Here is a 15,169-nt window from a genome sequence, read left to right on the forward strand (position 1 = left end):
CCAAGATTTCCACTAACTGCACAAGGTGTAACCTGACAATGCAAAAAGTTCCCTTCCATCCTGCGTGCAAATCCACTTTAATATAAACATCTGGAGCTGGATTTCCCACAAAATAGCAGCAAAAGTCAGCAAATTGCCATCCGAGTGATGATCAGGGAGAATTTGTTAAAGCCTCACTTGATGGACATGGCTCAATCTCAATCAAAGACTATTAGATGTGCTCAAAAGAAACATTTCTATTCAATCTTTCCAGTTTTCAGCAAACAATATTACTTTGAAGCTTGGTCACTAATGCTAGAAATGTGTGCGCAGCCAGCTTCCACAGACAATACACAGGGCCAAGAGGTGACACATTACACAGGACAGGGTTAACTGAGCTAATTCAGGGCCATTGCTTTTTACGTTTCATACCAAACCGAACAACATTGCTCAGAAGTGCCACGCACCAACCCACTCGAGGGGAGAGACCTACAAACGAGCCACAGTAGTCACGAGGCAACCAAGATATTTAATCAATCCATTTGTTTTGCTCTTCATTGAACAAATTACACACCAAGCTTTCTAATAATATAACCATTAATTTTTTTAAGCTATTCTTTAAAAATGTGCCCTAGGTCCATCAATGGGATGTGTTCACATTAAATGGATGTGCAGTGTCAATAAGTCAAACAGAAATGTTGCTAGATCTCATGGTGGTGATTGGGTCAATCACTGCTGCTGTTGACTTAATTTCAGAGTAAGAAAAAAAATCAGTTGGGATGATCCAAGCACACGATCAGATGCAAAACTGTAAAATCAACAAGTTTCTTGAAAAACTATTAGAGACTGAAAACTAAACTGATACAAAAGCTTTACTTGATGTGCATAGAAAATGAGGAAAGGAAGCAGGGATACAGAAGGAGAGTACAAAGAACATTAAAAGGAATCTTACAAAGACCTATAAGAAGATCCCTGGACAAAGACAAAGGCAGAAATGGTCAATTGCACTTGACTTCCTTCTGTCTAATAATCAAACATTGATTTTATAACAAACTTTATTGGAAAAAAGCACACCACCATCTGTTTTGTATTGTAAATGATTTAACCTTAATTCTGAAACACTCTTATTAATGCTTTGCCTGCATTGAAAACAGTTAAGCTTGCTGGAATTAGATGGCCAGAAAACAAGTTCTCTGCACGTAAGATCATTCTTCAGCTCAATGATGTAGTCAGACATTGAACATACTGTCTGTCACCAAATCATAAATCACCAGATAGATTGCGCAAAACAAGAGGAATATTTTGATATGGCACTGCTGGATTCCTATTTAATTAAATAACATTAACTCTATCTGCACAGACATCAACTATCGGGGAGACAAAAAGCTTTGCAGATGTAGAGCTTGCACATTCAGAATGGAAAAAAGTTTTAAATACATTACATATCAAGTTAAAATGCAACAATTCAACTCTTGCAAATTAAAACTGAATATGTAAAAACGAGTTTCAAGATGTAAACTATAATCATGTCATTTGAAAACAGGTTACGTGGGATTCAATACCTCAGGCCATTCTGAGATTAATTCCATACTCTATGTGCCAGAAAACGTCTTCATATTCCAGTCACCACATTAAGTTTGAGGCATGTCCAGATAATGAACAGATAAAGATTCTGATGCACTTCTGTGCTCTCACCTTCTCTTCCCACCCAAAGGATATGGCTCTCTTTCTTCCTGCACAGTCACCCCATCTGAAATATCGACCACTTTCAACGCCATAATGAGACAAATATTGCTTGCCTTTCAGGATTTTGAAGAGGCAGTTCCTTCTATTACCGCTTGATTTCCTCTCCCATCTCCACAAACACTATTCTCACTGCACCTTCCAAAACAATAGACAATAGGTGCAGGAGGAGGCCAATCGGCCCTTCGAGCCAGCACCGCCATTCAATGTGATCATGGCTGATCATTCTCAATCAGTACCCCGTTCCTGCCTTCTCCCCATACCCCCTGACTCCGCTATCCTTAAGAGCTCTATCTAGCTCTCTCTTGAATGCATTCAGAGAATTGGCCTCCACTGCCTTCTGAGGCAGAGAATTCCACGGATTCACAACTCTCTGACTGAAAACGTTTTTCCTCATCTCCGTTCTAAATGGCCTACCCCTTATTCTTAAACTGTGGCCCCTTGTTCTGGACTCCCCCAGCATTGGGAACATGTTTCCTGCTTCTAACGTGTCCAACCCCTTAATAATCTTATACGTTTCGATAAGATCTCCTCTCATCCTTCTAAATTCCAGTGTATACAAGCCTAGTCGCTCCAGTCTTTCAACATATGACAGTCCTGCCATTCGAGGAATTAACCTAGTAAACCTATGCTGCACGCCCTCAATAGCAAGAATATCCTTCTTCAAATTACTCAGTACTCCAGGTGCGGTCTCACTAGGGCCCAGTACAACTGCAGAAGGACCTCTTTGCTCCTATACTCAACTCCTCTTGTTATGAAGGCCAACATTCCATTGGCTTTCTTCACTGCCTGCTGTACCTGCATGCTTCCTTTCAGTGACTAATGCACTAGGACACCCAGATCTCGTTGTACGTCTCCTTTTCATAACTTGACACCATTCAGATAATACTCTGCCTTCCTATTCTTACCACCAAAGTGGATAACCTCACACTCATCCACATTAAACTGCATCTGCCATGCATCCGCCCACTCACACAACCTGTCCAAGTCACCCTGCAACCTCATAGTATCTTCCTCACAGTTCACGCTACCACCCAGCTTTGTATCATTTGCAAATTTGCTAATGGTACTTTTAATCCCTTCAACCAAGTCAATGCGATCTTATACTACAACTACAGGAAAAGCCACACTTGCACCTTTTCCCCTATTCTGGAACCCCAAAATGTCCCAAATGAAGCAAATGGGGTGGCACAGCAGTAAACTTTCTGCTTTATCGCGCAAGAGACCCAAGTTTGATTCTGACCATGGGTGCTGTCTGAATGGACTTGGTATATTCTTCCTGTGACTGCGGGGGTTTTCTCCAGGTGCTCCAGATTCCTCCCACTGATCCAGTGATTTGACCTCCACTGCCCTCTGTGGCAGAAAATTCCACGAATTCACAACTCTCTGGATGAAAAAGTTCCTTCTCACCTCAATTTTAAATGGTCTCCCCTTTATTCTAAGACTGTGGCCCCTGGTTCTGGACTTGTCCAACATTGGGAATTTTTTTCCCTGCATCTAGCTTGTCCAGTCCTTTTATAATTTTATATGTCTCTTTCAGATCCCCTCTCATCCTTCTAAACTCCAGTGAATACAAGCCTAGTCTTTTCAACCTTTCCTCATACGACAGTCCTGGCATCCCAGGGATCAATCTCATTAACCTACGCAGCACTACCTCAATTACAAGAATGTCCTTCCTCAAATTAAGAGACCAAAACTGTACACAATACTCCAGATGTGGTCTTACCAGGGCCCTATACAAATGCAGAAGAACCTCTTTACTCCTCTACTGAAATTCTCTCGTTATGAAGGCCAACATGCCATTAGCTTTCTTCACTGCCCGCTGTACCTGCACAACAACTTTTAATGACTGCTGCACAAGGACACCCAGGTCTCGATGCACTTCCCCCTTGCCTAACCTGGCACTATTGACACAAGGACATCCCAGGGTACTCAAGGAGGTGGCTCTCGAAATCGTGGACGCATTGGTGATCATTTTCCAATGTTCAATAGATTCAGGATCAGTTCCTGTGGATTGGAGAGTAGTTAATGTTATCCCACTTTTCAAGAAAGAAGCGAGAGAGAAAACAGGGAATTATAGACCAGTTAGTCTGACATCGATGATGGGGAAGATGCTGGAGTCAATTATTAAAGCGGTAAAAGGATTGGTCCAAGTCAGCATAGATTTATGATGGGGAAATACTGCTTGAATAATCTTCTGGAATTTTTTGAGGATTGACAAGTAAAATGGATGAAGAAGAGCCAGTGGATATAGTGTATCTAGACTTTCAGAAAGCCTTTGATAAGGTCCCACACGGGAGATTGGTGAGCAAAATTAGAGCACATGGTATTGGGGGAAGGTTATTGACATGGATAGAGAATTGGTTGGCAGACAGGAAGCAAAGAGCAGAAATAAACGGGACCTTTTCAGAATGGCAGGCAGTGGAGAGTGGAGTGCCACAAGGCTGGGGCCGCAAGTATTTATAATATATAATATATATTTATAATATATATTAATGATTTGGATGGAATTCGAAGTAACACTAGCATGTTTGCAGATGCCCAAAGCTGGGTGGCATTGTAAACTGTGAAGAGGATGTTAGGAGGTTGCAGGGTGACTTGGACAGGTTGAGTGTGTGGGCAGACGCGTGGCAGATGCAGTATAATATAGATAAATGTGAGGTTATCCACTTTGGCGGCAAAATCAAGGAGGCAGATTAGCTCAATGGTGTCAGATTAGGTGAAGGGGAAGTGCAACGAGACCTGGGTGTCCTTGTACACCAGTCACTGAAATTAAGGGGAATCAAATAACTGAGCAAGCTGGATATTGGACCCACAATCGTAAGACATGTTAAGATATTATTGTTCATGTCCTCTCAGCAGATCAGTAGTAATGAGCAAACCTTCCACTGGTGCTGGTGCCATCTCTTGGTTTTCCTCCCCCACCCCCAAAACGATTGACATTCCCTTCGTTCTCTGCCTACATCTTTTCCATAAGCCCATTTGATTTCTAACTTTGTAGGAAAGAACTGCAGATGCTGGTTTAAATCGAAGATAGACACAAAATGTTGGAGTAACTCAGCGGGACAGGCAACATCTCTGGAGAGAAGAAATGGGTGAAGTTTTGGGTCGAGACCCTTCTGCTTAATTTATAAGATTCTACATGGTTTAGCTCCTCCTCCTCTGTCTGGTTTCATTAACTTCAAATCTACTGCAAACAGAACTACTAGAGGTGCAGCTCGGGGGGACTGCACTATCCCATTCATGAAAAATGCATTTAGCCAGTCTGTCTTTTCCTTCAGAGCATCACATCAATGGAACTCAGTACCACAATCAGTTCGAAATTCCCCATCATATTATTCATTTAAGTGTAACGTCAAGAAATGGCTTATTGAGAACCAACAATGTCAACACTGATGCTAGTTTTATCCAACTTGAATGTGACTTTTAAAACTTAAACTTTAAAAATGTAAACTTTAAATTAAGACTGTACTTACACTGTATTTTACATCTGCTATTTGGGTTTTGTCTGCTCATTTTAATTAACTGTATTGCTTTTGTATGGTAATGTACTATGTTTTTAACTATTGTACATATTGTATTGTATTTCTTTTCTTGGATGCCTAACGACATCAGGCCAAGGATGAAAACTAGCCTCTCGGCTAACTCGAGTACATTTTCATTTGTTTGAATGTCAATAAATGTACATGGTCCCTTTTTTCAATAAATAATCAATTAATTGATTCGGATTGATTTCTAACTTTTCCTGTCTCTGATGATAAAAGTCATAGACGCAGAACATGAACTTTGTCTCTTCCCCACAAATGCAGTCTGACCGTCTGAGTATTTCTAGTATATTCAGTTTTATTAAAAATCTTGAAATAAAAGGCTTTATCATTGTGTGTTAGTTTATTACCTTCCTTGTACCCTCTCATCTTATAGGGGAGCAATGCTATTCCATGATAATAAAAGACTAATTACAAAATATATTAAGCCATAGAATGAATTGTAAGAGAAACATTTCGCACTTTAAGACTTCTTAAAGTGCAACATGCAAAGTAGCCAATATTCTCGACTGTCACATATCACAGACATTCTCCCTGTAAAATAAGTTGATATGAACATTTATGTATCTTTACTGAAAGAAACAAACCAACAACATGTGAAGTGGAAGTGTTTAATTCTGTTACAATCCTGATCAAACCGAGGCATGCAATATAAAACTCCAAAGGAAACCAATGCGTAAATATTCTAAATTAAAAATTTCAGTGAAAAGACACCACACAATGACATACTGAACAGGACAAATAATGCAGATTTGGTTATTCAATTTAGAAAACAAATTTCTGCTAAATGAATTACTGGATGTTCATATCATAATTACATTGCAATGGGATTCCTTAATTCTTTATTAAACTAATTGTTACATTGATGTACTTCTAACCCTGTACAAAAAAAACTTTTTGTTCCTCTGTTCTTCTATCAGAAATTGGCACTTCTAAGAATGGATAGGGGCTCAGAGTACAATTGTCCTCTCCAAACCCACTATCCCTCACACTCAGCTATCAGCATTTCAGCAGTGGCCATTTGCTTGGTCTCAGCAAGTGCACTCTTTACTCTTAACAGTTGAAGGCCTGGGCCTCTGGTTGCTCTTGTGGACACCAATGTGCTGGTTGCCAGTTGTTTCCTGCCTGCTTAATGGAGACATGTTACTTGTTAATTTGCAAGATTGCTTGCAGCAATTGCAGCAGCTGGTATAAATCATTGATGAGGCATCTGCAGGACATTTCCAAATTTGCAATTGGAAAGTAAGCATTTCTCAAGAAATGGATACAAGGTATTTGAAATACAATACACTCCCTTAGTGTCAATGAAGTACAGGTATCACTTATGAAAAGGACGAACAGCAAAATTTCTAAAAATCAGTCTGGGCTTCAGGGTCCTTATGGGTGGAAAGCAAAGTGCTATTCATCAAATTGCTATTTGTAAATTTCCCCGGTGTGGGACGAATAAAGGAATATATTATTATTATTTTCATATTGAAGAAGATTAGAGGACATTTCACCCATGTCAATAATGCCATAGCAAAAATTCACAAGTGAAAAGCTCTTACATGTATTTGACAAGAGGCAAGGCTCGGTTGCATACATATTCTCCTTCCAAAAAGATGAGAAATCAAAAATTAAAAAGTCTAACATAGATTCCTGCACACAAAAGATGGAGAAAATGGTAGCCAATCTGTGCATCATATGATGCATTATGTATTTAGGCACTGATGTAGCTTGGTCAAAGCAGACTCAGTCTGAAGGGTCTCGACCCGAAAGGTTACCCCGTCCTTCTCTCCCGAGGTGCTGCCTGACACGCTTAGTTACTCCAGCATTTTGTCTACCTTCACTGAATAGGTTAAAAGATTGAATCAATTTTCTTGAAAGCAAAGGTGGATCAAATCACTTTAAATGAATTTCAAAACTAAAGATCAAAATGCAGGCTGCTCATCCAAATTACAAATATATTAAATACAAATTCTTCAGTTTTATTGGACCTTTTTTGTTGACAATAAGACTCGTGGAATTGATTAAATCTGTAACTACCAAATTTTGAATATCAAATCTCAATGCTTACAAGGATTAATCACATTCTCTTTAGGCGACATTGGAAGTGAGCAAATATCTCTAAATATTTTTCTTTACTAAATCAGTAAAAATTCTTTAAAAAAATTTAACTTTTGTACAAGTTTAAGAATATGCAATGTTACACAGAGTTCTGTAAAATGAAAAAAAACATGTTAATGGTACAAGTTAATGCAACTGACTTATTTCATGGAGTTTACCAATGAATGTGCAACAGATTTGCTTGCAAAACACCACTGATCCCAACATTGCCATTTACCCAGTAAACTAAAAAATTCAGGCACTGATGTTGCACAATAGCTTTTCAATCAGCACAATTCATATTCTTCCCTTTCAAGTGCACACAGGTGGCCAAATATGTTCTCTTCAATTGAAGTACTGGTGAAGGAAAGCTTTGTGGGTGACTTGAAAGAGATCTATGTAGGATCACTCAAAGCCCACAGGAAAATTTTAAACCTCTTTCATTTTAATTGCACTAAACTTGCATTGGACATTAAAGGCCTAAAACATTAACATACCATAAATGGATGAAAGGATAGTTCATGTTTAAGCAGCATTTAATATAAACCCGTAAATGATTGGCATACCGGCATTAATTTCTTCATAGTGTGGTGTTTGTTTCTTTTCGTCCCATTACTCTGGTATGAAATTTACACTGAAGAATGGTACACTCACTCCTTCATTTCATCATTCATGTAAAATACACCATATCTGGTAGACACAAAAAACTGGAGTAACACAGCGGGTCAGGCAGCATGGCTGGAGAAAAGGAATAGGTGACATTTCGGGTCGAGACCGTTCTTCGGCTTAAACCAGCACCTGCAGTTCCTTCCTTCTGGTGGTCCATAAAGGACACTTTTCAAGCTCAACTGTATACTTCATTCACAATTAAGAGTAACCAGCTCAGAAATGCAATTTTTTTTGCAAGTTCAGTACTAGCCAACTTCATAGTGAGAAAATTAAGGCCTTTTTCAAAACTTACACTGCAAGCGAATTGGATTGAGGATGGTTTGCACTCCAAAATACAAACCTGTAAATTTGAATTGCTGGTAGTTCTTCCTAGAGCAAAGGGTATGATTAGTGGTTTAATTTTGAACAGCAATTGTTTGCTTTTCCAAAACCTGAACAGGTTCAAAACTATGAATACGTTATCAATTCCAAACCAATAAGTTCCCAAATGCAATTTTGAGTAATGAAACTGGACAAATAACATCCGTAACATACGTGTAGGAAGGAACTGCAAATGCTGGTTTAAACCAAAGATAAACACAAAATGCTGGAGTAACTCAGCGGGGACAGGCAGCATCTCTGGAGAGAAGGAATGGGTAACGTTTTGGGTCGAGACCCTTCTTCAGACTTGAAGGGTCTTCAGTCTGAGGGGTCTCGACCCAAAACATCACCCATTCCTTCCATAAAATACATTCTGTTCACTGGGTTCATACAAGTTGCACCGCATGGAGATTGATGAGTCAACACATTATAATTGTATCAGCGTGCAAGAAAGAACTGCTGATGCTAGTACAATCGAAGGTAGACACAAAATGCTGGGAATAACTCAGCAGGACAGACAGCATCTCTGGAGAGAAGGAATGGGTGATGTTTCGGGTGGAGACCCTTCTTCAGACTGTCAGGGGAGTGGGCGGTTCAGAGATAAAATGTCAGCGGAGACAGTAAGACTGGTGGGAGAACTGGGAAGGGATAGAGAGGGAAAGCAAGGGCTACTTGAAGTTAGAGAAATCAATGTTAATACCGCTGGGGTGTAAGCTACCCAAGCGAAATATGAGGTGTTGTTCCTCCAACTTGCGCTGGGCCTCACTCTGACAATGGAGGAGGCCCAGGACAGAAAGGTCAGATTGGGAATGGGAGGGGGAGATAAAGTGCTGAGCAACCGGGAGATCAGGTAGATTAAGGCAGACTGAGCGGAGGTGTTCAGCGAAACGATCACCGAGCCTGCGCTTGGTCTTGCCGTTATGCAGGAATCGACACCTGGAACAGCGGATACAATAGATGAGGTTGGAGGAGGTGCAAGTGAACCTCTGCCTCACCTGAAAAGACTGTTGGGGTCCTTGGACAGAGACGAGGGGGGGGAGGGGGGTAAAGGGACAGGTGTTGCATCTCCTGCGGTTGCAAGGGAAAGTACCTGCAGAGGGGGTGGTTTGGGTGGGAAGGCTCAAATTGACCAGGGAGTTGCGGAGGGAATGGTCTCTGCAGAAAGTAGTGGAGTTCGGAAGATGTGGCCAGTAGTGGGATCAGTCCTGGTGCTGCAGCCACAGCCATGAGCAGTTTTGGGCCCCATATCAAAGGAAGGCGATGGCATTGGTGAGGGCACAAAGGAAATGTACGAGAATGATCCCAGTGATGACTGAGTTCACATAGAATGAGCGTTTGACGGGCTGAATGGCCTTATTCTGCTCCTTTGACATATGAACATCAACTCCAATCAAATTTCACTGTTCTTTCCACATTTATTCCCTCAGATTCTCTCTTCCAGATCAGTTTAAAGCACAATTCTGGCTTAATTATTGACCATGCCAAAATCTTACATATTTGGTTGGTGAAAGTATAAAAACTTTGTTCTAAAGAATCACTGGATAATATCCATAAAACAAACCCCAGCAAATTTGATGCAATTAGAACACAGACATCCAAATGGATGTATTACCAAGATGCGTGTTGTTTCCAAGCTGCCCCCAGCCCAAATTTGTAATATGATCGACTTGCTGTTTGATTCTGCACCGTTAAATATTTGATGCTGTGTCACCACAATTCATGGTATAGATCCCAAAACTTTCCATAATAATAATACGAAACTACTCTCATGTTCATGGCAAAGACGGTAATTTACAGTTTAAGGACATTTACAGTTTAATTCTATTCTTTGATGTATTAACTAGCCCTCAAATTTAAACTAATACCAGTTGGAAAATTGTCTTAACTGTAATTCAGATTCACAACACTGGGAGTATCATGTCTATGCCCACATTTTTACCTGCACAATCAAAAAATCGCAATGGCAAGACTCCATTAATCTTTAACATTTACTTTCTGCAAAAAACACTTGCAATATAATATTGTGTAAATTGCATGTTGCACAATATCATGATTTTACTGCAATCAGCAGCTAAAGATGGACTGCTTGGGGCACCCCTGGAATCAAATTGATCTTATACTGTTTTTAAATAAAAGGAAAATCACACTATCCAAGCAAATCATCTGAACGCAAAATGCAGACAATAGGAACTGAAGATGCTGATTTACAAAAAAAGGTGCTGGAGTAATTCAATTGGTTAGAGAGCCTTTCTGGAGAACATGGACAGTTGATGTTTTGGGTCGGGACCCTTTCTCAGTCTGATTTTGTTACCTTCTCCCAGGTTAATGCTGAAATCACGACACCACAGGTGCTGGGCACTTGGCTTTTAAAATGATGTTAACATATCAGACAGTGTCACTTCTTTAATCTTGGGGAAAAAGACAGTGTACAAGTGTTCCTACAAGTAAGTGCAACACAGAGTAGTGGACAAAAAATATATATATAGTTAGCAACTCCAGAAATGTTTCAATACAGAATCCCTCATGGCTAAGGTAATGTATGTGATTACTTCCCAATTTAAAAAGAAATCTTAGTTAGTGTCCAATTCGCACATCTGGAAATCAAGATCTTTAAAATAATCTGCAATGGAATTTATCCATTGATTTAATTTATTCTGGACGTAATATTTTCAAGCTGTTAATCAATTCATCGTGCCTGCATTGTGATCCTGTTGTCCCAGCTGCATATAACTTGCAGTCTCCAACAATGCCTATTGTACAAAAATGAATTATTTATCACAGCAATTGTTGCAAACTGAAGACATATACTCCATGTATACAGTTGCATTTGTTCCCACATCAATTTATGAAGAACAAATCTTAAAATAATCAATTGACCAGAGTCTGGGAATATGTGTAGGAAAATAACTGCAGATGCTGGTTCAAATCGAAGGTAGACACAAAATGCTGGAGTAACTCAGCGGGTCAGACAGCATGTCAGCAGAGAAGGAATGGGTGACGTTTCGAGTCGAAACCCTTCTTCAGACTGAAGTCTGAAGTGGACACAAAAGATGGTGTGCCTCCCTGCATGGCATTAGGAGAGGATGCTGTTAACAGATGCAGGGCACAAGTCAGTGAATTCTGAGAAAATGTATTTACATTCTATAATCTTGAACACGTGCCCTGCTCTGGGTACAGAGACAAAAAACAGTCAAACATAGCCCAGGCTAACCTCCACAATCAAAGGTCAGAGCTCTGATAAATTTGCACTTTACACCTGGGAGTAAATGACGTTGAAACAAGAATCCAGGAATGCTAATTAAAATGGAAAGTCAAAAGCTACAATGTGCAGGGGTTTCTCCTGAGGGGCTGTCTCAGGCAGACCTTTAGAACTATGTTTAGGAATTCCTGTAGAAATTACTGGTGCAAGAATAATCATGTAACAAAATAATTTCTACAAATTATGGATTTCATCAGTTCCACTGCCAAATACAAAACATCAACATCCCAGGCTGTTTAACACTTTACGGCCCCAATAACCATGTCGTATTCACCACTTAAAATATCAAATGTAAATAGGCAAAAGCCCTTTCAGTTTAACTGAATTTTATCTTGCAAGAGGACAAAACAGCTGAACTGTTAAATGACTGAGGGGTATAACAGTAACAGACATTACTTTGGGTTCAAAAGGACTGATCTAATTTATCATCATTAAAATGAAAAAGATTCAATATGCATTTTCCCAAAGGATTAACCCAGGGGCATAACTTCAGAACCAGGCCACACCATGGAAAAAGGTACTTGAAGGAGGGACTGTATGAATGGACATGCACAGGGAAAAATCTCCCCAAGCAGATTGTGGATTCAGTTGAAATTTTTCACATCAAGTACAAAAGATTGTGTCCATGGGGATTTTAAGGTTATGGAACAAAGGGTGGCCATTTGGAATTGCAGATCAGGCACAAGGTTAAGACAAAACAAGTTTGAGAGTGACCCCCTCTTTCTGCCCACAAGTCTATGAAATTAAATACTGGAACATAATTAGTGGCAGGATTAGGCCACCTGGCCCTTTGAACCTGCTCCACCATTCCTCAAAATCACAGCCCATGTATATTTGAGCACTGCCTACTTTCCTCGATTTTCTTAATATCCAGAAATCCATTGACTAGGAAGAAAATTGAAAAGGCAATATAATACAAGAATAAACAAACACAACATGCTGTTTACAAACAGTACCTTCCTACAAATTGCAAATGAGGTAACACATGAGATAGGAGATAAATTACAATGTCAAGAGATTCCTTAATCTCCACCTTAGACTAAATCTGTCCAACTATTTCCTGATATTTCAGTAACAGGTTTCTATTGATGAAGCTCCCGAGTGATATTTCACCGAGTCAAATCACTTCACAAATATCCATGTTGTTAGGTGGAAAAGTTTAGCATTATAAAATCATGTTGTGGACTCTATTGAAACCAGCTAAATGACCAGAACAGATCATTCATGCCTGACCAAAGTACTACACTCTGATAACTCAGTCATTTGGATAATCCTAATTATGCCACCAAACTATTCGGTTGAGCCAGAAATTGGAGATTAAACTCAGAGTCCGGGGCAATCCTGCTGACATTAGGTCCAGTTCTGTAATGGAGGAAAGTCTAATTACCTGTACTCAACTACCACCACAGTTAAAATTAGAATGCATCTTCAGTTTTAGCTGTTGCTAGACCCACACATAAAATAATGGTTTCCACTGTTCTCTACACAGGAGGCAAGTTTCAATCACCACCAGTTAAGACTCAAGAGGCCTTTCATAGCAAGATAATTATGACCCATGTGAACAGCTGAATTTTGAAGTATTAAATCAAATTATCTTGGTCTTGACCTTACCTAATGTAGGTATTTATATGATATCCAACAGATGCAGGTACAAAGCAGTAATCTAATTAAACAATGCAGACAATATCAACTAAACCTCTTCCATTTTAATATATTTAATTTTACTACCAATAAAAACATTTCATCCTATCAAATCATATTAGGTTATTGAAGGATGCAACCACATACAAGGGAGGTATGTGCAGTGGATTGCCGAGTAACCACACATTTATGCCTTTGCTTTTCACGTTACATCTATTTACCAGGCTCAACCTTTGCTCCTCGACGTATCATATCTGCTGCCCAAAAAACTGACCTATAAAATACCAAGACTTCTTTCCCTTTCACTCTGTGGTAGATGACTGGAATATCTATACCGAACACCTGCAGTGAGCTCTACAACAAAAAGCACAGCTGCAGAACCTGCAAGACAACGCCATCATTTAGTTAAAATGAAGGGGTATGTAGCACCTCGCCAACAAAATACTTATAAACGTTCAAAGGACAAATAATCTTACAGTATCATTAAATGGAAAAGCTCTCATTAACAAGGAAAAAAAAGTTAGAAAGTAAGTACACCAAACCGTTTTTTGACCAGAATTGACACCGTCAATCAAGACTTGGAACAACGTTGTGAAAAGGCACAGGCATGCACTGGACTTTTCGACAATAAGAAATTATCTCCAATCAAAGCAAAACCCCAAAAGACGGTGACACATTTCCACAGATCTTCAAACAAAAAGTATCAGAAACAAATCGATCTCAAAGTAAAAGCACAGTTACTTGGATATTCTTCTAAGGATTTTATTGTAGCTTTTGGCTGAATATGTTACACATTTTCCTTTTGAACAACATGTACATCACGAAGAAGTACCACGGTGTGGGGGGTGGGGGGGGGGGGGGTGGGGAAGGACACTTGGAAAATAAGACCTAGCCTAGGGGAATTAACAAAGAAACCAACAGCGCCCCACGATTGTGGTCAAGGTAAAGCCGTTCGCCTGCAACAGGGCTATCGGCACGAGAAGAAAGCCCTCCACTCGGGGGTCATCGCTGTTGCTTTGTGATTCCGACGTGTTACCATCCACATCAACTGGCTTCTCCCAGCCGGATCAAACACTTGCTGCCAGCTCATGAATGTTTATTACTCCTCCCCCCTCCAAAAAAAATTATAATAAAACAAAACTGTGATAGGCATTTGAACTTATTTTGAAAAAATCTGATACATTTACAAACATTTACATTAACTTTTTTGCTCAACAAAAACTTCTCATTTAATAATTAGGAACAAGAACAGTATATTGCTCGAAACGTGAACCAAGGTAAAAAGATGCTAAAACATATGTACAATCCCATAACAAAAGTGCAAGTTACAGTTAAAGGGCATTTAGCCTGGTGTGCGTGTGTGTATATATAGCGATAGGAAGCTCTCACTCCCATTCTACAAACAAGCCTCCCTGCTCTCCACTGCAAGCCAGCAAAGCAGCAGAGACCGACAACTTTTACCAAACTGCAGGCTTCCCTCGAAACTCTTCGCAACTGACTGACCTCGCTCACCACACCAAGCAGAGAGAAGTTGGTTCTGTCCGAAAGTCCGATAACTTTAAAATTTCTTCCATCCGCCTCCTTTTCTAACCGAGCCCACGGGAGAGACTGCCGTCTCGTCGCTTTGCGCACACACACAGGACATAGAGCCCTCACCACGCATGCACGTCTCGGCGAGTTGGGAACTGTGGGAGATGTAGTGTCACAGCTCCGAGTCTCAGCGAATTAATTCCAGACGCAAGAAACTGGTTGTCCAAATTAATCAAACTCCACCAGCGGTTGGAGAAACATGGGACAGCTTAACCACAGTCCACTTTCGACAGTGCAAAGGTGGTAGAGACAAATTGAGAGGAGAAAAAAAAAAGAATAACTTGCACTTTTATACAGA

General features: G+C 40.0%; 1 protein-coding gene across 2 annotated transcripts in view; it reads right to left on the reverse strand.

Moving 5' to 3' along the window:
* kank1a (KN motif and ankyrin repeat domains 1a) overlaps positions 1-14,895 on the reverse strand; it is a 226,973-nt gene extending 212,078 nt beyond the window's left edge. Inside the window, exon 1 of one of the 2 annotated variants that reach the window (XM_078396073.1) lies at positions 14,785-14,895. The gene's annotated coding sequence lies outside the window, so the exon portion shown is untranslated. The remainder of the gene's footprint in view (positions 1-14,784) is intronic. The other variant, XM_078396076.1, reaches the window with a different exon arrangement.
* Positions 14,896-15,169: the final 274 nt, after the last annotated feature.

Source organism: Rhinoraja longicauda, chromosome 3 (assembly GCF_053455715.1).
Source record: "Rhinoraja longicauda isolate Sanriku21f chromosome 3, sRhiLon1.1, whole genome shotgun sequence".
In the NCBI taxonomy this organism is placed as follows: Eukaryota; Metazoa; Chordata; class Chondrichthyes; order Rajiformes; family Arhynchobatidae; genus Rhinoraja; species Rhinoraja longicauda.